General features: G+C 51.4%; 1 pseudogene; it reads right to left on the bottom strand.

Moving 5' to 3' along the window:
• Window positions 1-455: 455 nt before the first annotated feature.
• Window positions 456-19,132, bottom strand: LOC144272074 (butyrophilin subfamily 1 member A1-like; annotated as a pseudogene).
• Between the last annotated feature and the right edge of the window lie 424 nt (window positions 19,133-19,556).

Raw genomic sequence — 19,556 nt, 5'->3', positions numbered from 1 at the left:
TTACCCTGCCCAAGATCCTCCTGCTCCTCACACTGGGGTCTTCTCCCCTTTGTCATTTCTGACATGGTTCTCTTCCTCCTTGTGGTCTCTCTCCCCTCCCCTCGCCCCTCCCCTCTCATTACATCCCCCAACCCCCTCCCCAGCGTCTCTCTCATGATCTGGGCTCTTCTCTTCCTGCTGCTGCAGCCCCCTCCCCACTCCACCCCACCCTTGGCCACAGCATCCACCGCTGACATTGCATCCACACATCCCCATCTGTCCCTGCACCCCCACAGCCCAGCAGCCTGCTCCCCGCACCCCCTTCTCTGCCCCCTCCTCTCCCCCAGCTCACAGGCCTGGGACTGGGAACTGAGGGAGGGGGCAGGCAGGTGATACCCTTTGTACCATCCCCATGGGAACAGGGCTGGGGGCTGGTCAGCGCTGGGAGGGGATAGTCTCTGCCACGGGTGTCACTCTCAGGGACAAAGATTCCCTTTGGCCTGAGCTGGGACAGGACAGATTATTAGGGGAGCCGTGTTTTTACCCTCCTCTTTGTAACCAACATAAAAATAAGGACGGAGCGTCCCGGAGAAGGTGTCAGTGAAAGTGAAGAGATGGGACCTGTCAGTCACACTGTAAAATGAGACCTCGCCTGCTTCATAGTCCAGGAAAACCCCCACCTGGCTGGGCCTGATGCCTGTGGGGAGGGGGATCTTGGGGGGGGAGGTGCAGGCCTCGTATTTCCCATCCCTCAGCCACACAGCCCAGTATCCATTCCCAGGAGTGAGTCTGACCTTCCCTGTCCTGATCACAGATTCCCTACAAACCCCCACAGTCCAATTTATTTTGTCTCCCACCTCCACCTCCCAGTAAAACCTCCCGCCTGTGAATCCATTTGTGCCCAGGACAATCGGATAAGTATTGAATCTCTCAGGATTGTCAGGTCGATCCTGTCGTCTATCATCGTATGTCACAGTTTTCTGATCCTCAGACAGGATGAGGTTGGGATGAGCCGTGTTTGGATCCAGAGTCACGTCCACTGGGGAGAGAATCAGAGTCAGTGCTGGGGGCAGGGGCTGGTCACTGGGATCAAAGGGCAATTCACCCACATGCCCATTAATCACTGTGATATGGGGTTCCTCACCCTTAAGGGGAGTCAGGAGCTCAGCTAATGCTGGGGGGACAGGGCAGGGGGAGGGGGGTGGGGAGCAGGAGTGGAAGGGAAGGAAGGGGGAGATCTCTAGGCAGACACCAGGGAATCAGAGGGGGACGAAAGGGTGGGGGCCAGGGATGGAGCAGGCACCAGGGAGGGCACGTACCAGGGTGCAGAGGGTGAAGGGAGGAGTGGGCGCCAGGGTGATGGGGAAGGGGAGGGCTGGGCACCAAAGGGGGAGGGGAGGGGCAGGTACCAGGGGGTCGGGTAGAGGGGAAGGACATGGGGGGAGGGGAGACAGGAACGGAGGGGAGACGGGGGGAGGGTGTGTTGAGGGGGCTGAGGGTGGGTTGCACGAGGGGAGCAGAGAGGAGGGGCAGGTGCCATGGGGCTGGGAGGAGGGAAGTAATGGGGGCAGAGGAGTGGCGGGGGGCGGAGGGGGAAGGGTGAGGGGAGGGGGAAGGGCAGGCTGGGCGGTGGAGAACACCCCTGGCACAGCCGTTGCCACCAGGTGAGGGAGCCCCCCCCCTTCCCCTCCTTTCCGCTCCCGAGGTCCCTGCCGCCCACCACCTCCCTCCTCTCCCCCCCCATGAGCCCCCCCGCCTGCCCCTCACTGCGTCCCTCCTCACCCCCCAGCCCACCGCTCGCCATCCCGAGGACGAGGTGCGGTGAGCGGTGGGCGGGGGTCTCACGGGGGCAGGGGGTGAGGTGGGATGCATCGAGTGACGGCCAAGTGGGGGAGGGAGGTGGGGGGAGAGGCCTGGGGCCCAGTGGGGGTGGAGTGTGGGCAGGGCAGCGGGTGGAAGAGGTGAGACGGGGGGCTAGCCTCCCCCAAGGGAAGCTTCGCCCACTGCTCATGACGGCAGGCGCCAGGGGGCAGAGGAAGGTGCTCAGGGCTGGGGCAGGAGGCAGACATTGGGGGGCAGCAAAGGAACGGGAGGGGCAGGTACTGTGGGAGCTGCTGTGGGGCTCTGAGGCCACTCAAGCCGGTTCCCCGATGTGCTGGTTGCTACACGGGCAGAGGGGGATCTTCACCTGGATCTGAATGACTGAGGGCACAGATCCCAGGGACTGTCAACAGGACAGTCCACGGGATCCGGAGTCACCTAGGGCGGCACAAAAGGAGCTCGGGGCCTAAGTCCCTGGTTTCAGCTCCACGGTGAGGCACAAACCTCCTGCTGACCCCGTAGCTGCCAAAACTCACTCACAGTCGAAGTTTGTGCAGTAAAAGTTCCCTCGGTGCCCGTGTTTCTCCCTCCAGCCATGACCATGGCTGCCTCCCTCCAGGCGCGTGGACGCCTATTCCCCTGCCTGAGCCCCAGCGTGATCCACAGACTGGGGGAAGATCGGGGTCCAGCCATCCCAGCCTAGTTTGGTAGGCGAGCTCAGGGGCACTCTCTCAGACCGGGTCCCTCAGGCGAGGCCAAGCAGCAGCTGGTTGGGGAGGGCTTCCCTCATACATTTTAACCCAGTGGCTAGAGCATTCCCCTAGGATGGGGGGGACTCCCAGTCCCTGCTCCCCTCGGGCAGAGGGGGAGCTTAAACTGAAACAGGGCTCTGCCAGTCTCAGGAGAGCGCTTTGACCACTAGGCAAGGCTGAGGTGGGGGGCTCCCGCACTCTCCCCTGCTGAGGATTTTCCATGGTGGATAAATAAAGGTCCATTGGTGCAGGGATGGGACCCTGGCTTCCCCCCTCGCCGGGGGGGTGCTCTAACCCCCCAGCTGTAGAGTCAGCCGCATACTTACTCTCTCTGACCCAATCACAGGTGCCGACTCCGTGGGTGCTCCGGGGCTAGAGCACCCTCAGAAACAAAACAGTGGGTGCCCATCAGCCACCCTCCAATCAGCTGTTTGGTGGGCCCAGCTGTTTGGCAGTGGGCGGGAGGTGCTGGTGTGGGGCAGAGCGGGGGCAGGAAGAGATGGAGCAAGGGCAGGGCCTTGGGGGAAGGGGCAGAGTGTGGGCAGGGCCTTGGGGTGGGGGTGGAGCACCCACCCAGAAAGAAGAAAGTCGGCACCTGTGCCCAATGATCTTTAATTATTCAGTCCGTTGTGGAACAGCTTCCAGAGAGAGGAGGTCTCAGAACAGACTAACTTATACCCCAGGAGTTAGGGCCCTCCCCGGAGAGCTAGAAGGCCCCTGTTCAAATCCTTCCCTGCCTTGGGCAGAAGGGGGAATTGAAGCAGGGTCTCCCAGGTGATGGCTTTAACCACGGGGCTACAAGTCATTGCCAGCTCCTCCACCCCTGGCCGGTTTGTGTGGCATGAGGAAGGCGTCCAATTCATTCCCACAAGATCTGCCGTACGTGCTAAGCAGCCTGACTCCAAGAAAGGGGATCCCTTTGTGGACCACTGAGCAGAGATAGGTGCCCGTCTCCACGAGAGAGGCAGGGCTTAGCACATACCACTTTCATCCGCATCTCCTATTGTCTAGCGTAGGCATCTCCTCACCTCATGTCTTGGCTTTTGTGACTCACAGTCTAAGGGCAGGTCCTGCACCGATGCAGCTGCGCCGCCGTAGCGCTTTCACGAAGATGCTCGAAACTGAGAGGAAGGAGCTTTTCCCATCAGTTTAGTTCATCCAGCCCTGCCCCGCCCCCGGCTCAGTGCATTAGGATACCCTGGCGTGCGAGGAGCCCGGGGCTCCCGGGGCTACAACGTGCGTGCACATCCCCTGGACTCTCATCCCTGCTGGAGCTGCCAGACTGCTCGAGTACACACACGGTCAGGCTGCGAGCCAGCTGAAAACACGCACACACAGCCACAGGTGTGAGGCAGAAAAGCTGCCGTATGGGCACAATTTGTGGCAACTGGGTCGGGGAGTGTCACAAGCTGGTTGTAAAAACCTGTCTGACCTTGCAGTGGGGACAGGGCCTGCCTCACCCCAGAGCCAGGGGGACACTGAACAGCTCTTGTCTGCTCCTGTTACATGAGAAGAACACTGTGGGTAGAGCTGGGTCTGAGCATGGAAATCCTGCCGTTGGGAAGAGAGCTGAGCCGTTCAGTGCCAGTGATGGGCAGATAAGAATGCCCACCCTGCAGAACCCAGGTACGGCCCTGGGAAGGGGACACTAAGGGACATATTTCATCACTAATCAGCCCTTTCCCAAAGGGAGTGTGTCCCTGTGCTCAGCAATAAATCTGCGTTTCGTCTGCCCCCAGTGACATTGCTATTTCCAGCCGACTGAATGTCACAGGGAAATGCTCTGTGCAGGGAAAGGAGCAGAGAGCTCCCAGGGGAAGGTGGGTCTCACCATGGATACAATGCCAGCGGTATGTACAGTACCTGTGTAGAGCCGGGCGCTTCTCCACTCTGCAACCAAACACAGACAGAGGGGTAAGAACGCCCCTGGACACAGACACACTGAGCAGGAGACAATGTCACACAAGGGTCGTACTGGGGGGAATGGAACTTACTGAGCTCAGCCTGGAGTTTGTCTGAAAATAAAACAGAGAGAAATGAGTCAGTGTCACATTACCTTGCAGAAGGGAAGTGAGTGAAAAAGACCTTAAAGCAAGGAAGCCTCCCGGGCAGCAAAGGAAAAGGAAAGGAAGAAATACAGTACAGTAACCTCATCTGGCCACCTGGTCAGGAGCAAGAGGTTGTTAGAGCTAAAGAGGGATCCTTCAGCAAATGAAAAGTATTAACCCTGTGAAGCCAGTAGAAAGCCACATTAAGTACATTGGGTGAAGCGAATGATAGGAATTAGGGGTTTAAAATGGAATTAGAAGAGGGAATAGCAAAAAATATAAAACAAATAAAGGGAACAATTGAGGAGGGTAATGACAATGCCGAGAGACTGATTTCTTTGCAACAGTTTTTACCATACTGAGTGTGGTGGGAAGAGACCAGCCCTGGAGCTGCTCTGTTCAAGAAATAAACATCAGGGATTGAGGTGTGAAGCAGAGATAATAGAACAGACTGATTATGAAAGAGCTTGACGTCACCAAGACCAGAGGAGATCCTTGCCAGGTTGCAAATGCCCAAGAGTTGTGAAATGACCTAAGAACGATATGGCTGAGCTGTTAACAATAATATGCATCTCATTAAAATCAGCTACTCTTCTGGAGAATCGGAATGTTGTAACCAGCTTTTCAAATTTTGGTAGGACTTGTCCTGAGAATGACAGCTCAGTGAGCCTTGGGGAAGCGGTTGGAATAGGGGAGGGAGGAGGCAGAGTTGGGGTGGGGCCTTGGGGTAAGGGGTTGGAATGGGGGGTGGGGCTAGGGTGGGAAGAGATGGGGTGGGGCAGGGTCATATGGAAGGGGTGGAGTGGAGTCAGGGCCGGGAGTAGAGGGGGCTCGAGCACACAGGGGAAACGGGGAAGTCAGCGCCTATGGTGGTATTAGTTAAGTTTTTCCTCGGTGATGCCCTCATCAGGGACAAACATTGTCGTTCTTGTTCCCAGCAGTGATCCTCACACATGGTGCTTGCCGTGCCTGTGTGAGGCCCACGTTAAAGAAGCGTTGCTCAGTCATGAAATGGACTCAAGTGGCTCGAGACCTTTGCCTAAAGCAGCACCTGCTTGAACAGGCTATGTGACCTGCTTTCGTTTTGAGGTCCTTGTCTGATTGGAAGTGGCCCTCGGGCTCTGAGAGCACTGTTGCTTCGCAGTCCAGAGCAGGTGCCTCTCTCACGAAACGGGGGAGCTGTTCCCCATTGCATGCACCAAGGAAAGGATCTCATAAGACCAACTGAGACTCCAGGAGACTCTTTCACTTTGCTCATGGCTGGTGCTCGTGTGCGATATGGCATGGGTGCCTCTAACCTTTCCCTGGTACCATGCGGAGAGATGAGAGACCTGGTATTATGGGCTCTGGTTCCGGCCCCAGGGCATCTGTGGAGTCTGGTACCAAAGAGGATGACGGTGGCACTGACTGTCTCCATGTCCGTGGCATTCCAGGCAGCTACCGACCTCCTTTGCCTTTCACCCCAACCTCTCCTTTGGTCCAGGGCTATGCCATCTATAGCCCCATTGGCTGAACAGGCTGTTGAATCAGGGACAGTATCGAGGTTGGTGTGGAAGATCTCAACAGCGTTCACCGTCCTTGACTTCGGCACTGTCAACCAGTCCAGTACAACTGATGACTTTGGGACTGATACTGCCTCCAGCCTTGGCATACGCAGTGCAGGCGGAGCTGCTTCCACTATCAGCACTGGTCCCTGCCTTTTATGGGTAACAGATGAGTCAGGCCAGTTACTTGCGCCCTCTGGTCTGGCTCTGACTTTATTCCTGGAATCCCAAGGCTTCTCAGTTTCAAGGTTGGGATCTTCCTTCTCCTGGTCTCCACCGCCAAACCAGCATTGGGGACTGTTTACGGAGCATTATAGGCATCAGGGCTGGTGCTTCTCTCATGGTCGAGATGGGGGTCTCTGGCCACAATGCCTTATCCTTACCAGAGGCCTCCACGGAATCTGTGGGACCTTCCTGGGTGATGGAGGCCATACTGCTTAGCTCAAGCAAAGGTGACATTGCTGGTCAGATCAGCAGTAGGAAATATAGGCCCACCACAGGTTCCAGCACTGGTGAGCTTTACCCATGGAGTATTTCGAGGCCTATCAGGACCTCTTGTCCCCTGCTTCACCAGGGATTCAGGCAGAGTTCCTTCGATGAATGTTCATCAGTTAGCGGATGCCCTGCAGCCATCTGCTCCTGGTAGCGTAGCCCTCCCGATCAATGATGCACTACTGTAGTCTGCAAAGGTTTCTGGAGCCTGCTGACTTCCATGCTGCCCACCACACTGCATTGATTCGGCCTTAACTGGAGTATTGTGCCCAGCTCTGGGCGCCACATTTCAGGAAAGATGTGAACAAATTGGAGAGAGTTCAGAGAAGAGCAACAAGGATGATTAGGGGTCTGGAAAACATGACCTATGAGGGAAGATTGAAAGAACTGAGTTTGTTTAGTCTGGAAAAGAGAAGACTGAGAGGGGACATGATAACAGTTTTCAAATGCCTAAAAGGTTGTTACAAGCAGGAGAGAGAAAAATTGGTCTCCTTAACCTCTGATGATAGGACAAGAATCAATGGACTTAAATAGCAGCCAGGGAGGTCTAGGTTGGACATTAGGAAGAACTTCCTACCTGCCAGGGTGGTTGAGCACGGGAATAAATTGCCTCGGGAGGTTGTGGAGTCTCCATCACTGGAGATTTTTAAGAGCAGGTTAGACAAACACCTGTCAGGGATGTTCTAGATGGTGCTGGTCCTGCCATGAGTGCAGGGACTGGACTTGATGACCTCTCGAGGTCCCCTCCAGTTCTATGATTCTATGAAAGTGCACAGAAAGGGCTTCTTCTCTCACTTGGCATAAACTCCCTCGTCATGACTGCTGTGAATGATAGAGCCCAGCAGGGCAGGTTTAGGTCCATTCTGAAGGACAAATTCTCCAAAAGGATGGATTAAATGGGCAGGAAGATTGACACTTGCTCCTCCCTGCACATGGGAATTGTATGCCAGCAGGCATTGCTGTCCAGTTATGACTTCATAAATTGGACAGTGATGCCTAAGTTTGCAAACCAGCTGCAAGTAGCCACTAGAGAGGAATTTCAGGAATCTGATTTTCGGCAAAATCTACAGGGTTCTGACCAGAGTGCGGAGTGAGGGGCTCAGCCTACGTAAGCAATGAAGTATGCAACCTTCTAGTTGAAAAAAAGCCACATAATTTTGCTCCATGATCTAAATTTTCACCGTGAGATTCTGTGCTCAGAACCTGCAGCATCGGTGCGCGGAAGAGCTAAGGTGACCGTGACGGGTTGTATCACAGAAACCCCCTGGGGCTGCCAACTGATGTGCCAAGAATATGTCTGCCCCTGCTTACCCTGCCAGCTTGGGACTCCAGCACCCTGTCCTGTGGAGCCAGACACGCCAGTCTGCTCCAACACAGACCCAGGGTCTGAGCCACATGCCCCAAAGCTGCAGGCTTATCTGAAAGCAACTTAGGAAGTCTTCCTGTCTTTAACACTCAGATGCCCAACTCCCAATGGGGTCCAAACCCCAAATAAATCCGGTTTACCCTGTATAAAGCTTACACAGGGTAAACTCATAAATTGTTCGCCCTCTATAGCACGGATAGAGAGATATGCACAGCTGTTTGCCCCCCCCCCAGGTATTAATAAATACTCTGGGTTAATTAATAAGTAAAATGTGATTTTATTAAATATAGAAAGTAGGATTTAAGTGGTTCCAAGTAATAACAGACAGAAAAAAGTGAATTACCAAGCAAAATAAAATAAAACATGCAAATCTAAGCCTAGTACAGTAATAAAACTGAATACAGATAAAATCTCACCCTCCGAGATGTTTCAATAAGTTTATTTCACAGACTGGCCGCCTTCCCAGTCTGGGCACAATCCTTTCCCCTGGTTCAGCCCTTGTTCCAGCTCAGGTGGTAGTGAGGGGATTTCTCATGATGGCCGCCCCCTGTGTTCTGTTCTACCCCCTTATATGGCGTTGGCATAAGGTGGGAATCTTTTGTCTCTCTGGGTCCCCACCCCCACTTCTAAATGGAAAAGCACCAAGTTTAAGATGGAGTCCAGTACCAGGTGACATGGTCACATGTCACTGTGAGACCCCCCCAAGCCTTCATTGCTCCCAGCCTGGCTCACAGGAAGGCCTGCCTGCAAACAGCCATCCACCGTCAATTGTCCTGGTTGATGGGAGCCATCAAGATTCCAAACCATCATTAATGGCCCACACTTCGCATAATTACAATCGGCCCTCAGAGTTATATTTCATATTTCTAGTTTCAGATACAAGAGTGATACATTTATACAAATAGGATGACCACACTCAGTAGATTATAAGCTTTGGAATGATACCTTACAAGAGACCTTTTGCATGAGGCATATTTCAGTTACGTTATATTCATACTCATTAGCATATTTTCATAAAATCATACAGCCTGCAACGTCACTGTGACTTTTAACATTCCTGGCATCCGCCGGATCCTGGGCTGCTCTGGTGCCAAAGCAGCCCCTGAGGTAAGTCAGGGCTAGTCCACAGGGGTGTTGCAGTGATGTCATCTCCAGAGCACCGTCTTCTAGCATACGGTGACTTGCATGCACAACACCCTCATTTCTATCCTGGGGCTCCCTATGGTTTTTCACAGGCCAAAGCACATAAAATCAATTTCCCCTTCTGCGGGGTTCTGATATACTATAAATAAATTCATTTATTTATTTTCTCCCCTCTTGTCACTTTACCTTTCTCTCTGTGTTGCCTTCACAAAGCAGTACCCGGCCAGGGCAATGAGAACCACCAGGAGAGCCAGGATCACCCCCAGAACCACAGTCCAGGCATCGACTCTTGGGAAAAACAGCTCTGCAAGAGAAAGTGTTATTGACTTGGGAACAAATATGTACACAAGAATATTAGAACAGCCAGACTGGGTCAAACAAATGTTCCATGTAGCCCAGTATCCTGTCTTCTGACAGTGGCCAAAGCCAGATGCTGCAGAGGGTATGAACAGAACAGGGCAATAATCACGTGATCCATCCCCTGTCACCCACACCCAGCTTCTGGCAGTCAGAGGTTTAAGGACACCCAGAGCATGGGGCCACATCCCTGCCCATCTTGGCTAATAGCCATTGGTGGACCCGTCCTCCATGAACACACCTGCTTCTTTTCTGAACCCAGTTATACTTTTGGCCTTCACTAGATGGCAATGAGCTCCACAGGTTGACTGTGCGTTGTGTGAAGAAATATTTCTTTTTGTTTGCTTTAAACCTGCTGCCTATTTGTTTCATTCCTTGGTTCTTGTATTATGTGAAGGGGTAAGTAACACTTCCTTGTTCACTTTCTCCACACCCGTCACAATTTTATAGACCTCTGCCCTATCCTCCCTTAGCTGTCTCTTTCCCAAGCTGAAAAGTCCCAGTCATTTTAATTTCTCCTCAGAGTGAAGCTGTTCCAGGCCCTTAAACATTTTTGTTGCCATTCTCTGCACCTTTCCATTTCTAATATAGCTTTTTTGAGATGGGGCAACCAGAACTGCCTACAGTATTCAAGATGTGGGCGTACCATGGGTTTATATATATTTATTATGATATTTACTGTTTTATGATCTACCCCCTTTCTAATAGTTCCTAACATTCTGTTAGCTTTTGTTAATACCACTGCACATTGAGTGGATGTTTTCAGAGAACTATCCGCAATGACTCCAAGATCTCTTTCTTGAGTAGAAACAGGTAAGTAAGACCTGATCATTGTATATGTCTAGTTGGGATTATGTTTATCAATGTGCATCACTTTGCATTTATCCACATTGAATTTCATCTGCCACTTTGTTCCCCAGTTTTTTGAGATCCCTTCATAATTCTTCATAGTCTGTTTTGGACTTAACTATCTTGAGTAATTTTGTATCATCTGCAAGTTTTACCATCTCATTGTTTACCTCTTTTTCAGACCTTTTATAAGTATGTTGAACAACACTGGTCCCAGTACAGATTCCTGAAGGACATCACGATTTACCTCTCTTCTTTCTGAAAACTGACCATCTATTCCTACACTTTGTGTCCTGTCTTTTAAGCAGGTACTGATCCATGAAAGCACCTTCCCTCTTATTCCATAACAGCTTACTCTGCTTAAGAGCCTTTGGTGAGGGGCCTTGCCAAAGGCTTTCTGAAAGTCAAGGTACCCTGCATGTACTGGATCACCCTTCTCCACATGTTTGTTGACCCCCTTCAAAAAATTCTAATAGACTAATGAAGCATGATTTCCTTCTACAAATGCCACGTTGACTTTTCCCCCGACAAATCATGTTCACCTATGTGTCTGGTAATTCTGTTCTTTACTATAGTATCAACCAATTTGTCTGGTACTGAAGTTAGGCTGTAACTGCCAAGCTCGGTTCTGGAGACTTTTTGTTTTTAAATAAGAATTCTCTTCATCACCCCCTTGAGAACTGTGATGTTCCAGCACAGAGAGAGAAGTCACATACAAACCTAAATACTCTTGCTTGAAGCTTGCAGCGTAACACAATGTTTTGGTTTTTAGAATCCAGAATCTTAACACCCAAGAACGCAAAACAGAGAGGGGCTGCTCCCTAAGGCAGCAGGCACCACTTCCACCTTGCAGGGCCCTAGAGCTCAGTCTCTAGCCCAAGCCCAAATGTCTACACTGCAATTTAACAGCCCCTTAGCCCAAGCTCCACAAGCCTGAGTCAGCTGGCATGGGCCAGCCATGGGTTTTGAATTGCCGTGTAGACATATCCAAAGAGAACTAAGCTTATTCAAAAGTTTCCAAGAAGTGCTCAACATGTTGAAGATCCAGGCCAATAAATAGGAGACACAATGATAAATACTTTCTGCCCATGTCTGTGGCATCTCAGTCCATCCATGTGCGGCACGGACGGGCACTGACCTGCTATGGAAATCGCTGACTCTCTCTCCTGGTCGAGTCGGGGGTTCCTGACACAGCAGGACACTTTATGGTTGGACTCTTCTGTTAGAACAATGGCAATCTCTGTCTGAAACAGGCCACCGGCCTCTTGGGATATTTTTTCAGAGGCTGATGGAAAGAGCTTCCCCTGGAGATCTCTCCACTGAGCCTCAGGCTCTGGGTACCATCCAGATGATCGACACACCACCTGGATCCCTCCATCCTGATGTCCCTCTACAGAGATGTCAGGATTGGAGCCCAAACCTACAGAAGAAATAAATAAATTTGTGATAACCCAGTAATGAGCCAAAAGCTTTATTACACTGTTATCAAAAGCCATTTCCTATCAAACTAATAATTGAATGTGAGTCCACGAGTGCAGCTGGTCACCTAATTTGGCCAGATTCCTATTTGATATAGAGTAGAATTAATGTTAATGTCAGTGCTGTTCTATGCACAAACTTTCTCCAGTTTAGTTAACCTGGTTTAGTTAATCAAGTGCAAATCCCTTAAATCAAGACTAAAACGAAATCAATATAAGCCATTTCCAAACTCGTTTCAGAGGTTCCACCTGGATGTTTCCACTAGTTCAGCAGTTCTCAAATTTTAGCAACCTAAGGACCCCCATTTTGATTTCAAATTTTCAGCAAACCCCCTCGCCCAACCCACTCAGCACCAGGCCCTGCTCTCACTCCACCCCTTCCCCCAAGACCCCATCCTCGCCCCACCTCTTCCTGCCCCTGCTCCACCCCTGCCCCTCCTCTTCCCCACCTCTTTCTATCCCCTCCCCTGAGCACACCCCATCTCTGCTCCTTCCCCTCCCTCCCAGCCCCTGCTGCACACCGCTGAACAGCTGTTCCCCAGCACACAGGAAGCACTGGGAGGGAGGAGGCGGTGTTGAGGGAGGAAGGGGAAGGAGTTGATCAGCGGGGTCAGTGCACTCCCTGGAGTACCTGGGGGTCCACGGACCCCGTTTGAAAAACTCTTCACTAGTTCATTGAAACCAGTGTATGTGTATGTGTAAACAAGCCTTAAATAATTCACTAATAAAAAACTTTATTATAGGGGAATTCAGGTTGCCTTGGCAGGGCCTTGTATCCTTCCAGAATGCTGAAATGGGTAGCAGAAAACTGATACCTCTCAGAGCCAGGAAATACACTCACCAAAACAGAAACACAAACCATGGGCGGCAGGGAAAGCTGAGCCTTCCCAAACAGCCAGGATGTGGCCCATCCACACTCCGCCCCTTCTCTCCGTCCTGCTTCTCACTCTGCAGGTGTCCGGCTCTTCCGGGGCTGCCAGCCTCCTGATGCTCTGGGGCCAGGGGGGCTGGGGCTGCTCTGCCCGGCTTCGGAGTCCTGGCACACCGGGGCCGGGAAGGCAGGGGCCTTGCTGCCCAACAGCCCAGTGCTTTGGGGCCAGGAGGGCTGCGGCCACGCTGTCTGGCCTCCCCACACTCCAGGGCCGCGTGGTGCTCCGTGGCCGGGAGGGCTGGTCCCTTCGTCCCTCCCAATGTACTGGTCGACAGCCTGGTGCTTTGGGGCCAGGAGGGCTGTGGCCACACTGCCCAGTGTAATGGCAAAAACAACAGCCAGAAAATTTTCCTACTCCAGCCCTCCCAGCCCCGGAGCACCAGGGGTAGGAAAATTTGCTGGCTGCTGTTTTTGCCATTACATTGGCACTCCAGCTTGGAAAGGCTGGAGCTGCACTGCCTGGCCTCCTGGTTCTCGGGGCCGGGGGGGAGGACGGGCGCAAACCTGGGGCAGGGACCAGTGGCTACAATGGAAGGGGGCTGGGGGCACAGGGCAGGGGCCATGCCCACAATGTGAGCTGGGCTCCATTGGACACTGAGGGGATGAGGCCTCGGGTGGAAGGGGCAGGGCTGGGTCGGGGGAGAGATGGGGGCTGTCGCAAACACTAGATAAGGTCACACTGGGGATTTTTTATTACTGATGAGCTAAACTGAAATAAAATGATCTTAATTTGAAGCACGTGTCTTGTGAATTCAAATGGATTTCTTGATTGCGGGGTCAGTCTGTGGGCAGAGAGGCCCTTAGGTTGCTTGGAAATTGCATACAGACCATCCTAGAGAGGGAAAACACCCGCCCAGGAGAGACAAAGAAGGGATGGGTGTCTGGTACCATTTCCGCTCGGGAGTCTTCACCAGAAAAGCACGGGCTAGCAGGGGTTCTCACAATAATGGTTTTGGTGGCCTAAGTGTGTGCAGCCACTCCGGTGGCCACTCCGAAAAACCCCTCTCCGACCTGCAGCCCTTAAGCAATAGCCCACCCTGAGGAAGGTGAGTCAGGAACTCACCAGCCAGCTGCAAAGTCCCAGCCTCCCCATGCCTTGGCCGGGTGGGAGCCGGGCAACTGCCCAGGGGAGTGCCTCAGTGACCGAACCCTGCTGACAAGAGCCACCTCCAGTGCCATTCACACTGGTCCCACATGTCTTGTTTGTCTTACAGAAGCAATTAGAGGTCCCAGCTGAGACTGGGTCCCCAGCGGGCTGGGCATGGTGCACACATCGTAGGAGACAGTCTGCGCTGAAGAGTTTACAGTCTCAACAGGCATGATGGAGAAAGGGCGAGCGAGGAAACAGAGGCACAGAGACGTGCCCAAATTCTTGCACAGCTCAGTAGCAAAGGCAAGACTGGAACCCTGTCCCTTGATGCTCAGTCGACGGCTCTATCCACCAGGTAACCCTGCCTCTCACTTATTGCTCCTCTAGCATATGTGCACCTGCTTCACATTCTCCAGTGATGCTGGGTGAGCGGCCCCATAATCCTGCCAGCTCCTGAGCAGGGGCAAGGGACTGGCTTTCCCGTTGATGAACACAGACCGTGCCTCTCGCCACAGACACTTCGCGGCAGGTGTGAAGGGTTGAATAAGAACCACTGGAAGCAGCTGTGCACAGTTTAACTGATGGGCAGGGAGGCTAAACTCTTCCACTACTTTCACTTGCAAAGGTAATTTTAGAAACATATTTGTAATCCCCTTGGGCTTAGAGAAGCCCCTTTAACACCTGCCTCAGGCAGAGGAAGGGCTGGGTGTTCCAGAGGGAGCAGGGTGGAGAGAGGGAGAGGACAGGGGTGGAGGCGCCGACTCCGTGGGTGCTGTGGGGCTGGAGCCCCCCTGGAGAAAAATTAGTGGGTGCACCCAGGGGCAGCCAAGCCCCAGTGGCAGGCGGTGGGCTACAGGACCCTGAATATCAACCACGGTTACCCTGTGGGTGCCAGACAGGAGGCCAGACATTAGCGTGAGGAGGATCAGCTATTGTTTGGCCCCAGGGGTGCACAAGAGAGTTGTAATAAACACAACATATTCATATCATCCAACTTTTTAGGCGTGTTTGTGTATTTGATTAACCCTGTAAATGTAACCCATTAATGCTACCCCAGACTCCCAAGAGCCACAACACTCTTCGAGACAATCTGAGTACTTGTGTGGATTTCAGAGCCCTTAGAAAAAACAGTCAACTAGAATAAACCTTAACCAGAGCAGAGCTGCTGCCCCACTGTAATGAGATCAATCAGGTGTCATCTCACAATGAATCTTTGATCCACTCATTACCCTACTGAAGACATCCAAGTATCACAACAAGTTACTGACCTGCCACCTGTAGTTCCAACAAAGCTTCTTCATAAGCCACTCTAGACTGAAAAAAACACTTGTACTGTCCATCGTCGGAGGGTTGGATATCGCGTATTCTCAGGGAAACACTCCCATCGGTGATGTGGTCTTTTAAGAGCTCAGTCCTTCCTTGATATTCTGGCATCTGCTCACCATACTGATCCTGCCCATCATGGTACAGATGCACAACTGCAGAGTACTGGGACCTGAACCATCTCACCTCCATGCTCTGAGCATCCATCCTGGGGGAAAGGTGGCAGGGCAGGAAGGCCTCCCCACCTAAGGAAGCGGTGATTGGATGGGCAGGTCCAGTTACTGTGAACTGTGCTGAGAAAAATGCAATGAAAATAGAAATTAAATTGACAGGGGGCTGAGGGTGGCATTAATTCAGCAGTAAGACAAAATAAAAGAGCGTCCTGCATTAGAAGTGAACACCCCGTCTCCATGCAGTGCCCTAGGCATGTCTATAAGTGCAGAGAGTCACATGCTTGGGGTAGCTGCATCTTTGACTCCCTCTGGGGTCTGCTTAAGGATTGTCCCTTAGGTCTCAGGCCTCCAGCTGTCACCTCTCTCTGGGCAGGGACCCATGGCCCTCTCTCTCCACTGGGGTTTAAGGCTTGCAGCTTCATAGAATCATAGAATCATAGAATATCAGGATTGGAAGGGACCTCAGGAGGTCATCTAGTCCAACCCCCTGCTCAAAGCTTCCTTGCAATTCACTGTGGTTTTCCCACCAGGTCTGACCAAAGTCCAGCACCTGTGCTTTGCTTTCCATCCCAGGGCTTTGAACAGTGTGTGCCAGAGGTTACCAGTAACCAAACAGGTTTTCCAAAGCAGGGAACATTTATGGACAAAAGCCCAAGAGAGAAAAGTTACCACAAACCAATCAAACATCTTACACTTATCGCAAAGGATTCTCATCTGGCACATGGGGACAGACTCTCTGTCAAATCTTTCTCTGAGGGTTTCTCTCAGTTTGTAGCCCAAGATCCCAGGCTTCTGGTTAGTTTACATCAGCTTTTCATACCAAAAATCTTCATTCTCTTTGGTTTCTGGAACCTGCTGTGAACTAGTTTAACTGCCTGGGGTGGTACTTCTCTGGAGCTGTTATCTGTCCCACAAGAAATTACGCCCCATCATTTGTATATCCTGCAGGAGATGGGGTGACCCTCCCCCACGGAGTAGATTACAATCCGGAGCCCACAAAGATACATATAGAACAGATCGATACTGTGAAGTTCCACTCCGTATGCTTTATGAAAATAGGCTTATGAATCTGAAAATGACATAGCTGGAATGTGCTTTATGCAAAAGGTCTCTTGTAACACATCATTGACAAAGTTATAATGTGCTGAATTTGATTTCCCTATTTGTATGCATGTATCGTTCTCATAGAAATATGAGGTATGAACCTGTATTGCTGGTGTAGTCATACCAGCTGAGGGCCGTCAATGGGGCATCAGGACTTGGTGACTCCCATTGACAGGACAATTGGCTGTAAATGGCCTTGTTTACCTTAAAGCCTTCCTGTGTATGGGTCAGGCAACCTAGGAAGAATGGAGACTGGGGTCTTACACAGACATGTGACCATGTCACCTGATACTGAAATCCATCTTGAAGCGGGTACTTTTCCAGAGTGGGGGTGGGATTCCAAACAAGGGTTTCCCCGCCTTAGGGAAATTCTATATAAGGCGGGGGAAGTAAACAATGAGGGTCTTCATCTGGCTTAAGAGATGGCCTCCCCACCCCAAGGAGATACCTGAAAGCATCTGGAAACAAAAGAACTGTAACTACAGGGGTGGGAGAGAACAGGCTGGACCCAGGTCAGAAAAGGCAACTGACCTGGGAAGCATTTTACTTGAAATAACATCGAGGGTGAGAAGTTATCATCTGTAACTGATTTCTTAGTGTATTAAGCTGAGCCGTGCGTGTTTTGGTTTATCTTGCTTTATGATTTACTTTGTTCTGTCTGTTATTACTTAAAACCACTTAAATCCTACTTTTTATACTTAATAAAATCGCTTTTGTTTATTAATAAACCCAGTGCAAGTAATTGTTACCTGGGGAAAAAACAGTTGTGCACGTCTCTCTTTCAGTGATATAGAGGGCGAACATTTTATGAGTTTACCCTGTATAAGCTTTATACAGAGTAAAACGGATTTATTTGGGGTTCAGGCTCCCAGAAAGGCTGAACACTGGGCGCTGGGAAAGTCCCTGTTCACTGAAAAGCCCCACGGCTGAGTGAATCTCAGTTTCTGTGAACTGCAGAGGGGCGTGGCCCAACCTCTGAGTCTGGGCTGGAGCTGAATTGGAGTGTCTGGCTCAGCAAGACAAGAGTGGAGGGGCACCCGTTCTGGCAGGAGGGTTGTTCTCTGTGGTACCCCAGAGCATCAAGTGACAGTCTCAAGGGGGTCTCTGTGACCGAACCCATCACAGATACTATCTATGGAGAGGGTGCAAAATAGACAGAATATTCATGATGTTAATTTGATAGTCCCCAAATATGGCATGTGGTTGCCATATCTGTCACCCAGAGTTCACAGGTGAATGTTATACACTGTCCCTATCATCGCTGAATAGGGCTGAACACTTCTCACAAGCACCTTGGGTATAATGGGTAATGGGGGGGGGGGGGGGGCTGGTTCTCTGACACACCAAGGACTTTTCATGCTGCTCCAGTGCAGTGCCCTCCCTGACTGCTGTAAGGATGGTGTAAGGGCCAGCAGGATGTGAAAAGAGATCATTGCCACTGTGCAGGTAAAGTCAGAAGTCAGATAATGAAGAGGGAGAAGGAGGCAGATAGAAAAGTGCAGGGGGCAGAGAACCAGCCATTGTGGAACTGAACAGAAAGGGGGGGTCTCTGGGCAGAGACTCAGCATCCAGAGCAACAAAGAGAGCTGGTTAAATTAGCAGAATGGAAATCACAGCAGGAGGGAATCAAAATGTCTGTGTAGCTGTGGGGACAACCCCGGGGGTGCCATGGGATACGATAAGACTTTCACTGAGGGCACAGAATGAAGAAGGTCTCACTTCTCACCCCTAGACGGCTGTGCCTAGTGCAGTGTGAATGACTTGTGGGTTTTAATTTCATAACTGGAGAGTTGGGAAGTCATGATTTGTTTGTGGCTGAAGAGTCTGATCTGTGACTTACATGGTCCAGCGGTGTAGTGTAGCGGAATTGTGTAGTGTCCCTTTAAATAGTTTGTGAGCCCAATAACGGCGCTCACCATGTTCTATGTCTTAGAAGCCTCCAGTCAGAGCAGCAGCGTGTGTATAGATAAACACCATCACTAGGACCCAGCTGTGCTCTGCGGTTTATGGTCGTTGTGTAAAGAGCAAAAGACCAGGGCTGGATTTAGGGGCAGGCGACCCTGCCAACCACCTGGAGTGCCAGGATTGGTGGGCGCCAGGCTTGGGGGGTGCCAGGCTTGGGGTCCTGTGTCTGTTAGTGACAAAAGGGAAAACAGAATGTTTGAAGTGAAATGTTTCAAGTATAGATGTTAGTACATTCCAGTTATTCCTACAATTAAAAATTTTCTTTGAGGAAACTTTTTTTTTTTTGCTTATATAGGCATGAATAGATACAGATGTACAGATCCTAGCATGCACATTTATTGTCTTATATGACAGGGATAAATCATGCATGCAAATCGTGCATCAAAGCCATGAAATGGGCTACAAATACAATAAAAGAAAAGTATTCAAAAATTTAACAAATGGAAGGGGGGGGCACCAAAGAAACGCTCCTCGCCGAGGGCACCATTTGGTCTAGGGCTGGCCCTGCAAAAAGCAGACGTGGTTTACGAGACAAGGCAGTGAAGCGAGGTGGATGGTGATGACCAGCAACAGAACATCAGCAAACCCAGCGAGGAGCCGAGAGCTCCTACCTGACACCAGACTGTGAACCTGTAGAGCGAGGCAGAGAGCGATGTAGCTGGGCAGAGCGGAGCTCACTGTGGAGCCGGGAGAGAACAAGGGAACCTTCCCCATCATCGTAGCTGGGTCTGGGGAACAGGAGAAATAACAAACCAGATGGTGAGTGAGCGGGACGTGGTGACAGCGACACAGGGCAGTGGGGAGGAGGTAACAAGCACCAGAAGGGAAGGGATTTCCCCCACAGGTCTCGCCTGCCTGGCTCTGAGCAGGGTCAGATGTCACTGGGCCAGCAGCCGGTCCATACCACACTCACACCATGGCTGCACCTGTGGAGATGTCTGGTGTAATTTAGATTGCCATAGGACATCTACACTGAACACATCACCGGCCACCGACAGTGCCAGGAGGCATGAGCTGGAGCGACATGGTGCATCAACGATGAGAGAGGGACCGAGAGACTTTGTCCGTTGGACCATATGAACTGGAGCCATAAACTCACTGAACGTTAAATCTCTCCAAATGAGGGTCAATCCATCCTCAT

This window comes from Eretmochelys imbricata, chromosome 11, assembly GCF_965152235.1.
Source record: "Eretmochelys imbricata isolate rEreImb1 chromosome 11, rEreImb1.hap1, whole genome shotgun sequence".
In the NCBI taxonomy this organism is placed as follows: domain Eukaryota; kingdom Metazoa; phylum Chordata; order Testudines; family Cheloniidae; genus Eretmochelys; species Eretmochelys imbricata.
Note: the sequence above shows the minus strand (reverse complement) of the source record. Positions and strands in the feature narration are given on the sequence as shown.